Raw genomic sequence first — 17,909 nt, forward strand, 5'->3', positions numbered from 1 at the left:
GGGGACTTATGACCACAGCAGTTGAGTCCCATAGTGCTCAGAGCCATTTGAACCATTTGAACAAGAAGAGAATAGAAGCTTTCGAAATGTGGTGCTACAGGAGAATGCTGAAGATTAGATGGGTAGATCACATAACTAATGAGGAAGTATTGAATAGGATTGGGAAGAAGATAAGTTTGTGGCACAACTTGACCAGAAGAAGGGATCGGTTGGTAGGACATGTTCTGAGGCATCAAGGGATTACCAATTTAGTATTGGAGGGCAGCGTGGAGGGTAATAATCGTAGAGGGGGACCAAGAGATGAATACACTAAGCAGATTCAGAAGGATGTAGGGCGCAGCTAAGTACTGGGAGATCAAGAAACTTGCACAAGATAGAGTAGCATGGAGAGCTGGATCGAACCAGTCTCAGGACTGAAGACAACAACAACAATAATATGTACATCAACTGGTTCAGTTGAGAGTTCTTCACAAACAGATACTTTAAGCTCCTCTTAAACTGTACTTCATAGGTAGCTAAACATTGCACGATCGCTTACGAGTTATTGAAAATGTGTGTTCCTGAACCATGGACACCTTTCTGTGCCATGTAAGAGATTTATTACATTATTCTTATTCCTAGTACAGATTCTGTGTCATGAAGACCTTATGCTTAGTCGACGGCTTAGTCATCCTAAGCGGAATCCTTCGCATAGTGTACTTTATATACATTCCGTCTAATTCTATCAAATCCTACAGGTAAGTCACGTACATTCGTTTCAATTCCATAAAGCTTTTGCACCTAAGTCTTTCCCTTATTTCTCAGAATGATCTGAGTGTACATCTCTAGTTTCTTAACGCTAGCATCTAAGTTGTTATTCAGTCTCAGAAGGGTCTGGGCATGCGTATCTAGCTCCTTAACTTTACGTTCGGGAAGTTGAAATTTCCCTTCAATGTATAGATGCATTCTCTGTCTATTCACACCTATCCTCTCACTCTGAGTGCAGATTTGTCCATGGTATGATGTCAACTAAAGTACTCATCACTTTTTTCATAGCCCTATATAAAGAAACTCTTGCAAGTTCCGCCTGTAATTACTGTCATTCCCTTTCCTTGATTTATCAACAAAGACAACACAAACTGTGTATGATTCCAGAAATCAGCACATATCTTTACAAAACACTGAATGATGTATCGGTTCCTATATGCACCTGATTAAATTCAGATTCTCTAGTTTGAGAGCTCTAATGAGGTTTGCATTATCCCTGCCCAACTGCTTCGCGATTCTGGAAAATGTTTGACTCAAACAAAATACACCACTGGCCATTAAAATAGCTACAACAAGAAGAAATGCACATGATAAACGGGTATTCATTGGACAAATATATTATACTAGAACTGACATGTGATTACATTTTCACGCAGTTTGGGTGCATAGATCCTGAGAAAACAATACCCAGAACAACCACCTCTGGCCGTAATAACGGCCATGATACGCCTGGGCATTGAGTCAAACAGAGCTTGGATGGCTTGTACAGGTATAGCTGCCCATGCAGCTTCAACACGATTCCACAGTTCATCAAGAGTAGTGACTGGTGTATTGTGACGAACGAGTTGCTCGGTCACCATTGACCAGATGTTTTCAGTTGGTGAGAGACCTGGAGAATGTGCTTGCCAGGGCAGCAGTCGAACATTTTCTGTATCCAGAAAGGCCAGTACAGGACCTGCATCATGCGGTCGTGCATTATCCTGCTGAAATGTAGGGTTTCGCAGGGATCGAATGAAGGGTAGAGCCACGGGTCGTAACACATCTGGAATGTAACGTTCACTGTTCAAAGTGCCGTCAGTGCGAACAAGAGGTGACAGAGACGTGTAACCAATGGCACCCCATACCATCACGCCGGTTGATACGCCGGTTGACGAATACACGCTTCCATTGTGCGTTCACCGCGATGTCGCCAAACACGGATGCGACCATCATGATGCTGTAAAGGGAGCCTGGATTCATCTGAAAAAATGACGTTTTGCCATTCGTGCACCCAGGTTCGTCGTTGAGTACACCATCGCAGGCGCTCCTGTCTGTGATGCAGAGTCAAGGGTAACCGCAGCCATGGTATCCAAGCTGATAGTCCATGCTGCTGCAAACGTCGTCGAACTGTTCGTGCAGATGGTTGTTGTCTTTCAAACGTTCCCATCTGTTGACTCAGGGATCGAGACGTGGCTGCGCGATCCGTTACAGCCACGCGGATAAGTTTCCTGTCATCTCGACTGCTAATGATACGAGGCCGTTGGGTTCCAGCACGGCGTTCCGTATTACCCTCCTGACCCACCGATTCCATATTCAGCTAACAGTCATTGGATCTCGACGTACGCGAGCAGCAATTTCGCGATACGATAAACCACAATCGCGATACGCTACAATTCGACCTTTTTCAACGTCGGAAACTTGATGGTACGCATTTCTCCTCCTTACACTAGGCATCGCAACAACGTTTCACAAGGCAACGCCGGTCAACTGCTGTTTGTGTATGAGAAATCGGTTGGAAACTTTCGTCATGTCAGCACGTTTTAGGTGTCACCACCGGCGCCAACCTTGTGTGAATGCTCTGAAAAGCTAATCATTTGCATATCACAGAATCTTCTTCCTGTCGGTTAAATTTCGCGTCTGTAGCACGTCATCTTCGTGGTGCAGCAATTTTAATGGCCAATAGTGTACATCAACAACTACATGATGATGAAAACAGAAAAATCTTAGAATTTGATCCTGGTTTCCTACAGCAACGTCGTCAGATATGAACACAGTATTTGAATTTACTTTTTTTGGCGGAGGGATTTTACTGCTTTGACTGCATGTTGTGTATGTTGTACCATCTACACCTTGAAAACAAGGCTGCTGCTGTCCCATGCACACTGGAGGTCACAGCAGGTTTGAACATGCTGGGTGCTGCTGCCAGTCTGGATATACTGGAGGTCGCTGAACAAAGAAGAAGAAAGAAAAAGCTTCTGCAGATAAAGACATCGAGTTGAACAAAGATATAGAACTTAACACACATGTACTTACTTTCACACTTCTTCTGCATGGTGGAGGTGAATGACGATATCAGTTGCTGCTGGCGCTTCATGGTTCTTTCACTGACTGACAACGACTGAGACCACATCAGCCTTATATTTCCCTGATGTAACATTCACGTCACCAGATGTAGCATTCTTGCATTACTATTGGTCCCCATATATTTTCAGGTGATGGAGGGGGGAATTCTTCACTCTTATCGGGTCCCAAAGGAATATGGTGGGGCAAAAGCCTATTCCAAGCGTCCTGTGAACTAGTCATTGCACCAAGGTAAACCCCTCTGGTCCGTTCTGTCTGGGGTAGTGGGATAGGACAAAATTGTCTCCTGCACTGTGGACTGACCAGTAATTTCAAAAACATGAACAGTTCCAGCACATTCGTAGTTTATATAAGTTTCGAAATGCATCACCATTATTTGCTGAAAAGTACTCACCCCATGCTCATCGATTATCACCTCCTTCCATTCCTCATGTAGGAGGCTATGGATACAGTCCTCAACTGTATGATTACAAATAATGCACTTATTAAACTCCTCTCTGTCCATCATGAACATCTCCTCAATAGAACACATTTTGTCAACGCCTTCCCGGGAGGAGACTACGTACTGTGACACTGCAGTAACATAGTGCCAAACTGAGTTAAAATATCCAGCAAAATGTTAACTATACCACTACTTCTCTCCTTTTTTTTCATCACCTTCACATGAGTGCTCCGAAATTCTTCCTGTACGACTGCTCAATACAGACTGAGCAATTTATGGGTGGGAGACAACTAGAAAACTGCTGCCACCTAGTGGGGCACATGGAACTAGAGCCTCAGAATTGGCCTGACCTCTGCAGCATGCACATGAACATGCTTTGGTGCTCTGCTTGGTGCCCATTGGTGCCCAGCCATCTGACACATACACAGACATTCCAAAATGCTGGCTTATATACAGCACTTCATTCCACTTCATGGTGCTTACAGCTACTACTTCATTGGAAGTAGGGGGAGGGAAGGGGTTAGTGAGGGAGGGGAAGGGAGGGCTGAGGGGTTTCCCAGAGGAGAGTGGTAATTAATTGATCAATTTTATTGATTAGTCAGATGGGGGAGGCTTTAGAATCTTTCAGACAGGTGAAGAAGAATAGGAAGTGATGGTGGTTTTTTTGGGGGGGGGGGGGTTGATCAGAAGGACAGATTATTCCCTGAGGGTCATCAAACAATCCATAGGAGTTTATAAATCAATTAGCAAAAAAATAGGTTAAGGGGAGTTGGATAATTTGCCCCTGAATGTATGCTTTTCCTAAATGTATGCAACTTGCACAAATAAAGTAGCTCAGAACGAACATTACCCCAACACTTCCACGGCAGAAAAAGACTGATTGATGTGTTCCCACAGATTCTCGATTGGGTTTGTATCCTGAGAGACTGGTGACCTGAGGAGTATGAGACACTGATCATGGTGCTCTTCAAACCACGCACGTAGACTCGAGTTGTGTGACATGTTGCATTGTCCTGCTGGTAAACGTCATCATTCTGAGGAAAAACAAGCGGCGTGTAGGGGAGGACATGGTTTCTAATGATACACGCATATTTGTGCTGATCCAGTGCTCCTTCCAGAATGACGAGATTACCCAGATAGTGCCTCTGGCGTGGAACTTTCTGGCGAATCTTACAGGATGTTGTTTTTCGGGAGTTTCACGCCATCCACGCCAACAGCCATCTGTTCAGTGAAGCATAAAATGTGGTTCATCTGAAAAGGCCATCCATTTCCAGCCTTCGAAGCTGACGAACAGCAGTCAGCATGGCTGCGTGAACAGGCTCCTGCTGTGGAGGCCCACTTGTAGCAATGTTTGATGAACGGTCTTTAAGGAGACATGGTTGGTGACCCCTTCGTTCAAATAGACGGTTAGCTACTCATCTGTTGTGCGTTGACCCGGCCGTACACATCTCCACAGGTGTCGTTCACTCCTGTCATCTATTACCTGCGGTGCACCACAACTACCTTGGATCTAGCGCAATTTTAACATGCACGCTTTACTTTCATCATGGCAGTACGAGAACAGTTAAAAAACTTAGCCGTTTCGGGAATGCTTCAACCATTGTGCTCTAAAGCCAATAATCATGCTCATTTAAATTTCAAATAAGTCCCTCTGTTTCTGCAATTACGATAACAACTGCACTGTTTCCGCATCTCTCTGACACGTTTTATATACACTCCACTGCTAGTCCCGCCATCTGCGGTCTGTGAGTGGTTTCTGCATGTTGAGTCTAACATAGGAGGTGGTCACATTAATAGACTGTATCCTGTATAAAGTTCCATTACTCAAATAGTCGTTGAGTCAGCCAGGTACTTCAGTACGTTGCAAGTGTGAACTTTTCTCGTCTTTTCAGTCTGTATCGTTTTACAGAAGAGAATATAGAATGCAACAGGCAGTAAACAAATCAATACAGATCTTCATCTGTATGCACCATAGGCATACACCACAGTATGATTTTCTTTTGAGAGCACTGGTACTCTTGTTATCAGATGTAGAATTTGTCGACCCTTACAGTAGTGGAACGAGGCTGGCGTCACCTCAGTCTTCATTGTTGCCAAATTTGTTGAAGATGGCGTATCCAAGGTGGTGGCGATAGATATGGCAACTTCACAATGACATCGTATAGGAAGTTCAAATTTTGGCAGGGAAATAGATCAATTGAGCTACCTCCACTAACCTTATCCTCTCCACTTGCGCCCCACCCCCCGGAAAATAGCGGGAAATTCAAATTCCAGCAGGACAATGCAACACACCACAGCTACCTCCACTACCCTAAGAAAATGGCGAGAAAATAGGTCACTTGGGCTACCTCCATTGACCTAAGTCATCCGACCACTACCTCTTCCTAGGAATTGGCTGTAAAAGGACACAGGCTGTGCTGGATAGGATGAATGTAAGTCTTTATTCTGAATGCAGTGTTTATTTAAACAATTTGAGGCAGTAGCTCCATTCAGCATGCTCACCATGTTCTGGAGTCTAACTGACCTAGTACACAGTAGCGCCACCAGGGGCCACTGTTTTTCCTTCCATTACATAATCCACGATGGTGGTCTGGAGGGGAAAAATGGCGGGAAAAGGATTCAGACTTTCCTGGGCTTCTGGAGGGAGGAAGATGTGTGCTTTATTTATTTCAGAACAATTTGGATTTGACATAGTATATTTATTACACTGATACAAAATTCTCACTCTGGGGTAGCAGTAGATAATCTACAGACCTGCAAACTACTCGTAAATAATACAGTACACTGATATGCAGAGACGCAAACAACTCATAAATAACCGACATAATGCAGTGCACAGCATATAGATGTGTAAAGTACTCGTAGTTCACCGAAATAATGCATATTTAACGCTCTGCCAACATGCTTGCAACACTTAAACAGCCGAAAATAATGCAGTGCACGAACACTCAACGCACATAAAAAAACGCTTTCAAACTGTCGTCAACCGCCACGTATCAGTGAACTGTTCCAACAAGCGCACGCACCGACGCCGCGAGCCACCGCTGAACAGACGAATACAGGGGCATGAGCTATTGCCCTCAGGCCGCTGCTGACAGCAGCCAGCAGGTGAAAGTTGCATCTATTTTCGGGTATACAGTTAGAGTTCTTCAAGTGTTATACTGACGTCGTATGTCTAAGTAAATAAAAGGCAAGTCACTCTCTGGGCCACACACTCGTGTTTACTGTTGCTGGCACAAAACCTCTCTACCTGTGGATACTGACGTCACAGGTCGTGATACAGAAATCTGTTCCAATGCTTTCCAGAATAGCATAGGGTGCATTGTTCCTAGCAATCGTAATAGAACATGCGAGACTCATCTAGCCGCACACGTTCTTGTTGTGGCTAATACATCGCCGTGAAATGTTCGGGTAGCGTCTCACTATCTGAAAGGTTCTCATTGTTATACAGACGTCACATGGCTGTGTAAATAAGAGCCAAGTCGACATCTCGGAAATTTGAAAGTGCTACAGAAATAGTTAACTATCTCTTTTGTAAGAGTTTTTGTGGTGTCTCAGCTTGTCTGAATTGAAATTCTGGTCCTAACAGGACCTGTTAACGAAAATAGCCCGGATTAACACCAAACGCTTTCTCCTTCGCGACCATAACGGGACACCCCGTCCATTACTTATTAGTCCCTTCTAGGAATTACTAAAGTGCTGCAGAAATACTTAACCATCGTTTTCGTTGTAGCTTTCGTGACGTCTCAGCTTGTTTGAATTGAAATTCTTGTCCTAACAGGCCCTGTTAACGAAAATAGCCCAGAATAACAGCTATTGCATTCTTCCTGATGGTCCTAACGAGGCAACACGTGTTCCCCTCCCCGGAAATCGTAGTATCCTGCTTTCAAAATACGTCTCAGAAACAGTAAACTTCTCACCGCTAAAAGCCTTCATCATGTATGTGCATGCTTGCGAAAACACCGTTAATCATAAAGGCATTCTTGTTACTTGGAGACAGAGAGAGAGAGACGATGGTCGCATCAAGCCCTACCTCAAACAGTGACGTTCGATAAAAGATTCTCATTGGCTGTACATTCAAATGAAGCTCTCTCATTGGTTGCCTCAGTCTATATATAAACCCACAACCAACCTCCATCATCCTCAGTCCGCTGCTGTCCGCCTTGTTATGTGTTCCATCGTCTCTGTGTGTGTACTTGTTCTTTTCTCTTCTCAAGATGAGGAGAGGTAGCTGCAGCAATGCTTCAGAGTGTGGCGGCAAGAGGCCTAGAGTTCTGGAGACAGGATTACCAAGTGAATAAATAATTTCTATTTTGAGTGTAAATTTTCGTGTGTATGTGTTAAATTCGCCTAATTAATTCCGTCTTCTTGTTATAGTACAACTCCAGGATTTTGTCTTCAAGTGTGACGAGAGACAGGAGAGGGTGGACTGTGGTAGGCTCTCGAAGTACACCCTCCTGTGTTGGGTTCACAGCCAGAATTGCCAAGTGAGTATAATTTTCATTGTAATTTGTTCTTGTATAGAAGCAAATCAAAATTTTCTTATGTCATACTTGTTTTTTTTTTTTCTCTAGCTCTCTTGATGCAAATGCAGACTGAGCTAGAGGCAGAGCTGGGGGCTGAAAAGAACTATCCACTGTAGCAGCAGCAAAGCTACTTGTAACAGCCTCCAACTGTGGATAACCAATAACAACACTCACGAAAGTGTAGAAAAAATATCCATGTGTGATCTTACCGTCTAACTCGACATTCAAAATAAATAAAATTATGTCTCGTCCTGTTACAGGAACAGCCCTAGAGGAGTTCGATTTGCTGGACAGGCAGCTGGAGGCTTTTCATCAGCAGATGCAGGAACAGCCTCCAGAAAATAATGGGATGACCGAGCAGCATACTTGTAAGTTTCAAAAAAGTATTACGTTTGTATGTGCCTCTAGTAGTAGTGGTAGTAGTATAGGAAGCTTTTTCCTGTAACAAATCGGTTTATATATCTTGTTTGTTGTTGTTGTTGTTGTAGGCAAGACAGACCAATTGCCAGATTCTGACGAGGACAGACGAAGGCGCTCTGATATGATCCTATTAGATGATGATGATGATGACTTTTGTGAGTGTGTGGTGGAGTCGCCCAATGAATGTTAATGCCCTGGAGCCAGAGCGAAAAATGTAATTACTCACTCTGATTATAACCTTACGATCGTCAGAATTCTTTCTTTCACCACTCCAGCAGCGGTAAGCAATGTACTTAACTATTATTTGTTTTATCTCTTCTTCTACAGAGGTCACGTCTCCGCAACCTCAACACGGAGTGGCGAGAATACCAGTGGCGGATAAGCCTTCATCAACAAAGCAGCACTCGGTAAGGCACGCGGTCTAGGGCGCTGCAGTCGTGGACTGTGCGGCTGGTCACGGCGGAGGTTCGAGTCCTCCCTCGGGCATGGGTGTGTGTGTTTGTCCTTAGGATAATTTAGATTAAGTAGTGTGTAAGCTTAGGGACTGATGTCGTTAGCAGTTAAGTCCCATAAGATTTCACACACATTTGAACATTTTTTGGTAAGGCACGCATCGCCAATAAGGTCGTCGCTACTCGCTGCACGGGAAGCCGCCTCCACCACCGCCGCACCGGCACTGCTGGTCTGGCTTCCGTGGGCCGAAATGAACCACCACCCCTCAAGTTACCGGGTCGGGTCTACAACAGCACCAGGAGCCATCGCCGCAGCCTGGCTGTTCCTACTGCTCTGACCCGGTAGCACCGCAACATACTCCTCCATCAACATCATCGTCGTATGAGCCTTGTCGGAATCGGCGTAAACGCAAGGTATGTGTGCATCCCCACATACTGACATGCCCCTCCCCAACACCTTCATCAACAAGGTGGACTCAGAATAGTATTAACACTAATATAAATGATTCTGTAGCTAGTGGCAGTTCTCTCTCACGTCATTTTAGTGATGGACATCAGGTCAGTGATATCATACTGCAGTCAGAATACTCGGTGACTGCAGACGCTTTTGAGGAGCGAATCTCGTTCACGAGGATCGAGAACATGGCAGGAGGGTACCGCGACCCTGTTGGTTTTCTGTCATGGAAATGGAGCACCTCAAGGTAGTCAATGACCTGCGATATCTCGCCATTAAATGCAATGCTGTGCTTTGCATCGAGTCATCGCACCCATCCCACCCACCCAGGGTTGATTCTGGTGTTGAAGAGACAACTCCTCATTATCTTTCGGGGGCAAACGGCGTGATAACGCGGAGCACATCAATCGCCGAGTCGTTTCATAAATCCACCATGAGTGCTACACTGGCCTGGTTTTCCGAGATGGAGGTCAGAGGGTCAGCTAAAGCACTCAGCCGAATACTAAACATGGGCATCCATACACATGTCTACGATCCGGTAAATGAAGTGTCAAGCTATATTAAGCTCCCTAAATACACTCCTGGAAGTGGAAAAAAGAACACATTGACACCGGTGTGTCAGACTTGCTCCGGACACTGCGAGAGGGCTGTACAAGCAATGATCACACGCACGGCACAGCGGACACACCAGGAACCGCGGTGTTGGCCGTCGAATGGCGCTAGCTGCGCAGCATTTGTGCACCGCCGCCGTCAGTGTCAGCCAGTTTGCCGTGGCATACGGAGCTCCATCGCAGTCTTTAACACTGGTAGCATGCCACGACAGCGTGGACGTGAACCGTATGTGCAGTTGACGGACTTTGAGCGAGGGCGTATAGTGGGCATGCGGGAGGCCGGGTGGACGTACCGCCGAATTGCTCAACACGTGGGGCGTGAGGTCTCCACAGTACATCGATGTTGTCGCCAGTGGTCGGCGGAAGGTGCACTGTTGCTCCTGGGGTATCGGCGAGGACCATTCGCAACCGTCTCCATGAAGCTGGGCTACGGTCCCGCACACCGTTAGGCCGTCTTCCGCTCACGCCCCAACATCGTGCAGCCTGCCTCCAGTGGTGCCGCGACAGGCGTGAATGGAGGGACGAATGGAGACGTGTCGTCTTCAGCGATGAGAGTCGCTTCTGCCTTGGTGCCAATGATGGTCGTATGCGTGTTTGGCGCCGTGCAGGTGAGCGCCACAATCAGGACTGCATACGACCGAGGCACACAGGGCCAACACCCGGCATCATGGTGTGGGGAGCGATCTCCTACACTGGCCGTACACCACTGGTGATCGTCGAGGGGACACTGAATAGTGCACGGTACATCCAAACCGTCATCGAACCCATCGTTCTACCATTCCTAGACCGGCAAGGGAACTTGCTGTTCCAACAAGACAATGCACGTCCGCATGTCTCCCGTGCCACCCAACGTGCTCTAGAAGGTGTAAGTCAACTACCCTGGCCAGCAAGATCTCCGGATCTGTCCCCCATTGAGCATGTTTGGGACTGGATGAAGCGTCGTCTCACGCGGTCTGCACGTCTAGCACGAACGCTGGTCCAACTGAGGCGCCAGGTGGAAATGGCATGGCAAGCCGTTCCACAGGACTACATCCAGCATCTCTACGATCGTCTCCATGGGAGAATAGCAGCCTGCATTGCTGCGAAAGGTGGATATACACTGTACTAGTGCCGACATTGTGCATGCTCTGTTGCCTGTGTCTATGTGCCTGTGGTTCTGTCAGTGTGATCATGTGATGTATCTGAGCCCAGGAATGTGTCAATAAAGTTTCCCCTTCCTGGGACAATGAATTCACGGTGTTCTTATTTCAATTTCCAGGAGTGTATATAGCTAACAAGAGTGCATGCATTAATATCGAAAACAGAACCAATCTGGCTTCTCTTTCGTGGTCAATCCTGGCTTGCGAAAGAAATTACGATCGAAGGGATCGTCCTGAGCGCCCGAGTACATACCATATAGGTGATAATACTCGTGGGTGTTATAACTTTGATGGCATCGATTTCTTCATGAAGATCCAGGACATACCTAAATTTCAGGCGCAGAATACTGGCATATCGGTTCACGTTTATAGCCTGAAGAAGAAACGCAAGTCAGATGAGTAAGACAAGCATGTGTCCCCTCCAGTTCTCCTCCTCTGAAGGTGATAATTATCAGTAGGGTTGGATCAAAGAGACGTCCCAACACCTTTCTGCCCAGATGAGTAAACAAGAACATAAGCAGCATATTTGCTTAAGGTGTGTGAATTATTTCTCCTCAGGCAAGTTATAAGTAGCGCATCTAGTAGACTGTGCTTCCAGGGATCCCGTACATGTTATTATGCCTACGGAAGAAAACAAATTCATAAAGTTCAAGATTGCTCACCACCAGGAGCGATGACCGTTTGTAGTGTACACCGACTTTGAATGCCTCCTCACTCCCATGATCCGCTGTGAAGGTGACCTACAGCCTCATACACTACCTTGGCAGAGAAACATGTACCATATGCAGTAGCATACGAAACTGTATCGTGCTATGAATCCAGTCTTAACCACTACAAATCTTACATCGGGGATATTCCTGCAGTTTGGCTGCTAACTGAGCTCGAAAAACTTTATCGGGAGATTGATAAGCTTTACAGCGGGAACGTTCCCATGACCAAATTGAAGGAGAATGAAGATTTGTATAATAATGCGGTTGATTGTCATATTTGTGGGCTGCCGTTAGACAGAGAAGTGGAAACTCCTCGTAGGGACCAGTGTCATCTTACGGGGAAGTTCCATGGTGCAGCTCACAATGCGTGCAATTTGACATACCTGCTACCAAGGCACACACATACCCGTTTTCGTTCATAATTTAAACGGGTATGACGCTCACTTTCTAGCTCAGCACTTGGCTGATTTCGGCTTTGAGAACAATCAGGTCAGTGTCCTACCTGAGAGCGTCGAGAAATACACTTCATTCTCCAAAGGAATGACGCCAAGAATTTCGCTCCACTTCCTTGACACGCTATGTTTTATGCAGGCGCCACTGCAGAAATTTGTTGAGACTCTATGCATATCACTCGAGCTGTATTTCCCGCCGAGGAAAAGTTTCAGCTTGTGACTAGGAAGGGGGTTTTCCCATATGAGTATGTGGATAGTATGGCGAAACTCAACGAAACCAGGGTACCCGACAAAACTGCATTCTCCAGCAACCTTACGGGCGATGCCATAACAGATGCAGAGTATTAGCATGCTGTGAATGTCTGGCGGGAATTCAGTATTTCCACTTTAGGAAAGTAAGCACGGCTTTACATAGACACAGACGTGCACTTGCTTGCGGACGTTTTCGAGAAATTCCGGAGTCTATGCATGGCCACATATTCTCTGGATCCCGCCTTTTTATTACATGGCATGTGGGTTGTTTTGAGATGCAATGCTCAAGAAAACGAAGTGCAGCATTGAATTATTGACCGATGCTGAAATGGTTCTTTTCTTTGAGCAAGGGATCCGTGGGGGTCTTTGCCAATGTGTCCATAGGCACGCAAATGCAAATAACCTGTGAATGGGTGAGGTTCAACGCATCCCTTGATTCGAGTTACATAATGTACCTGGACGTAATTCAACTATAAGGTCATGCCATGCAGCAACCACTGCCTGTTGGTGAGTTCCTATGGGTGCCTGAAGACGAATGCCAGGGGTTACGTGGAAAAATCATGTGTAGTATGGCAGTTCATTCTGATGTAGGGTATGTAGTGGAGGCAGAACTCACATGCCCTATTAGCGATTTGCCGCTGTGTCCAGAACAACTAGTTCCACGAGGAGGTTCACCCAAAAAATGATGACAACGCTAAGGGATAAGCGGAGATGCGTTATTCATTATCGTAATCTCTAGCAGTGTCTCAGCTTGGGCACGGAGCCCGTTAGAAGCACCTGGGCTGTCTCCTTCAAGCAGTCCCCCTGGTTGAAGGAGTACAATGATTTGAATACGAGAGAGCTTCCATGACGTGTGAGTTTCAGAAAGATTTTTATAACTTAATAAATACTTCAATTTTCGGTAAGACAATGGAGAATTTGAGGGAACGACGTGAAATTTTTAATAAAACCGAATGGGATGGGTGTTATGGCGTAAGAAAATGCATTGCCAGACCAAATTTTAAGGGGGTCACCACATTAAATAAGAAACGGTTTGAAAGTATCATATATTGATTTCATATCCTACTTTACTTATTGTCATATCGGTCATGCTGTCAGAGGATATACAGATTCTGTGTAAAGGCGTCAGTGCCGGAAAATGGAGGTCTCAGCGGTTGTTTCGTCCACTTTGCCCGCCAGGTACAGATTGTGTAGGAGGAAAAGTGATTGACAGGAAGTCGTTAAAAAGTGACGTAGAAGCTGCAGATAAACAAAGATAAGAAAAATAAAATTGAAAAAGGGCAGACGGAAAGTAGCCGAACAGAATAACGGTCAAGGAAGACAGGAAAAAGAAGATTGCGAAGCGTTGAAAATCCAACTCTACAATAGAGTTTCTAACGACAACAATGAAAACAGAAAGTACATGAAACTTCCTGGCAGATTAAAACTGTGTGCTGCGCCGAGACTCGAACTCGGGACCTTTGCCTTTCGCGGGCAAGTGCTCAATCATCTGACCTACTGAAGCACGACTGACGCCCGTTACTCACAGCTTTACTTCTGCCAGTATCTCGTCTCCTACCTTCCAAACTTTACGGAAGCTCTTCTGCGAACCTTGCAGAACTAGCACTCCTGAAAGAATGGATACTGCGGAGACATGGGTAGTTCTGCAAGGTTCGCAGAAGAGCTTCTGTAAAGTTTGGAAGGTAGGAGACGAGATACTGACAGAAGTAAAGCTGTGTGTACCGGGCGTGAGTCGTGCTTGGGTAGATCAGATGGTAGAGCACTTGCCCGCGAAAGGCAAAGGTCCCGAGTTCGAGTCTCGGTCGGGCACACAGATTTAATCTGCCAGGAAGTTTCATATCAGCGCACACTCCGCTGCAGAGTGAAAATCTCATTACAGAAAGTACATGTTCTGCGAAGACAAATTTTGAGATTCAAGGCTAGAAGAGCAGTGGATTTAGTGCCAGTTGTGTTCCCTCCAGGCAAATCAACTCTATAGCCACAGATGTTGAAGAACACAGCTTGACCTTTATTTGTGAAAAGTGTAAATAATTTAATTTTAATCATGTTTTACAAAAAATGTATTTAATTATTTGTTAAAACAGTTTCTAGAAACTGATATCTTTAGTTTGGTATGTTTATTGGTATGTTCTGATAAAATCATGGCTTCCTGTTACTTACGAGATGATAAAAGCGTTTAGTAGGAAAGTGGTGGTTTCGCACGGTAATTGGTGCACATGAAGTACTTCTTTATCATTAAAGGTAAAGCTGCTATTTACTCATAGGTTGGTTTGAACACTACACTTATTTAGTAGGCGTGGTCTTATTGGATTTGACATGTCATCGTCTTCCTCTCACCATGTAACTGATTTCACAATATGGTTGTAAGGGAATTTATAGCTTCATGTGAATCAAGCTATCATAGAGGGAGAAAAAGGAAGATTAGTGACAGACAAGATCCTGTCGTAGGTGGTGATCGAGCCCCAGACATCGGAAGAACAGTAATAAAATAATAATAATAATAATAATAATAATAAGATACTGTGGATACGAACATTATCATCTCGGTGCGGACTGTATCAGGAGGATCACGAGAGGCGTCTACGCTATCCAGAGAAACCAGTTACATTGGAAAAATAGAAAGAAGAGGGGAAGACCTCCTAAGAAGAACGACAATGTTTATTTTCTTTACTAAATAATAGAAACTGTAGGGGAGGACAGTACCTCTCTGTCAAGTCAGAACAGACTATTCCCTTGTCCTCTGTATCTTATTCATTTTCTGCCCGCCTCTAGTAGCTCAGGCTGGTCTCTGTAATAAAAAGAACTGAGTGAAGGAATCAATAACGAACTTCAACGGATGACATGTGACATCCGCTGCGATCAAATGCAAAAAAAAAAAAAAAAAAAAAAAAAAAAAAAATAAGTAGTCAGCGTCCGCAGCTCGTGGTCGGGGACTGGGTGTTGTGTTGTCATTACCATCATCATTTTATCCTCATCGACATGCAAGTCGCCGAAGTGGCGTCAACTCGAAAGACTTGCACCAGGCGAACGGTCTACCCGCCGGGAGGCCCTAGCCACACGGCATTTCCATTTTATTCATTTTCTCTCAGCTACAGAATGGTGTCGTACATATCGAAGTTCTCTCAGTTTCGACGACAGATTCATAGCTGAATGCTTTCCGGTGTTGTACTGTCGTCATCTAGACTCGACACACGTTGGTTAATGAAGAAACGAGCGAACTATCTGCGCCAGGGAGAACCCTACCGGCTACTGCGTGAACCAGTTGCTTGCGGGTCCAAATGGAAGCTATTTGTTTTTATAAGCAATGTAAAATTTCCCTCAAGTCTCTGTCCTCATTCATTTACAACATACAGAATTTTTAAATCAGATGAATCTTTTTGAAAGGCCCTGTATCTATATACGCGTCGGCCTTTTGCTATATTCAGTGAAAGTTATGGAATACCTTTGATACACATGTTGAGCCATTTCACTGTATCGAGTGTACCAGTTGTATTCCACTTTTCCATCTACAGTGGATTCAATCAGTATGTTCTTCGTTCCTGACTAATTAAGAGCTGCAGAAGATCCGAACGTCACTGTCTCTGTCTGCCGAGGATGACACGTTCCGTCACTGTTCATACCACTAATATCTCTTGGAGAGCCACACCAGTGCGCCTTGAGCATCCTTGTTCTGTCTGCGCCACGTCCCTGCCACACATGCGCAAGATACTCCCCTCGGGCCATTGCTCTATGCCTTGCACAGTAAGTGACGTGATACAACGTTAGCGCAACGCGCGACGCTGGAGAGGTAAACCAACACCCCTGCCCCGCCACGCTGTCTGCCAGCTGCGCTCTGCCCGTACCATCTCCCTAAACCCCCCCACCCTCCCCTCAAATCACAAACAAAATTACTTCACGCGGCGGTCCCCTCATTTCCGCCGCCCCTCTCTGCCCTTAGCAGGCATTTTACTCCCTCACCCATGTTGTGAAGCTACTGCAGACTCGGTCACACCAATGAAGCTAGCCGTAAGTAACAGCAGATGTCTTTTATTACCCTCGGAGTAAGGCTGATAAGATTAAAAACAGCGCTCGGGACGAGGTGGCGTAAGAATCCAGGCTGAAAACTAACGATACGGTAGTTAGATTTAATCTTGAATCACAGAACACTAATGACTCAGGCAATGAAATGAGGCAATGAAAAATAGTGTATAGTTCGTTTATAAATCTCTGAGCAAGATGTACATGTACATATACAGGGTGAATCACATAAGACATAACACGCATTTTATTTCGTGAACGATTGCAGATACCAGAACAAAGTTTTCGGTAAGTGATAGTACACTATGGGGAATGTATATTGGTATGTAATATAGGAACTTAACTCTTGTATCAACCGAGATACTGAGGCAGCTACGACTATTTATATAGAACGATACACTTTTTAACGGCATTCGAAAGCACTTGATACAGTGGTATAATGCTTATTGGTTTTGAGACTGAAACTCTTTGCAAAAGATGCAGAGAAATATTCGAAATTTTAAAAGCAAGTCGGTCGAAATGGGCTTTTGTGTTGTAAACACGGTCATGGCAACTCATGCCGTTGTATCAAGCCTTTCGACTGTATACTTGCCGGTACTGCAGACTAATAGGAACAGTATTGTCCATCGGCAGATCATTTCTGCTTCAGCGTTTCGTACAAGCGGAGGAGACTCTAGACGTGCTACGTTAGTACGGCGAATGACAACTAAATGTTGTCGAAATGTTAATGGAACACTGCCGGACGAAATTGTAGCTGTTTCCACAAAAAAGCGCCAGAAGGTAGCAAATGCCGTAGATCGGTATAAGATCGATATACAAAAATCATAGTTAATCCTGTACCTACGTCGTGTAGGAAATGAGGCTTTATCTTAGTAGTGTAGACCCGTCTTGCCGCATCGGCCTGTAACGACGGGGACTCGCATGAGAGCTCTGCTTCTTTGTGTCTACATCACAGTAGCCGAACCTGGTCGCACTGCCTTGCATTCTTAAAAAATTTCTCGGACTCTTTTGCGAAAGGTTTCAATGTTACTACTAACAAGCGTTATATCACTGCAGTTATGTTTCCCAGAGGTATTGAATGCAGCTATGGAAAGTGTATGGTTGAATTAAAAAAAAAAAATTTTAAAAACTTATTTCAGTATCTCGTTTGACACAGAACTTCAGAGGATTATCCATACAAAACATCATGTGCTCTTCATTATACTATCAATTGCAGACAACCTCTTTTCGATAACTGGAACCGTTCGGGAAACAGAAGGGCTGTTACGTCTTACTGGACTCATCCTGTGTATTCCACAAACCACTGTTCAGAGCATGGTGCGGTGTATATTATACTACCGATCGTCT

Source organism: Schistocerca cancellata, chromosome 2 (assembly GCF_023864275.1).
Source record: "Schistocerca cancellata isolate TAMUIC-IGC-003103 chromosome 2, iqSchCanc2.1, whole genome shotgun sequence".
Classification (NCBI taxonomy): Eukaryota; Metazoa; Arthropoda; class Insecta; order Orthoptera; family Acrididae; genus Schistocerca; species Schistocerca cancellata.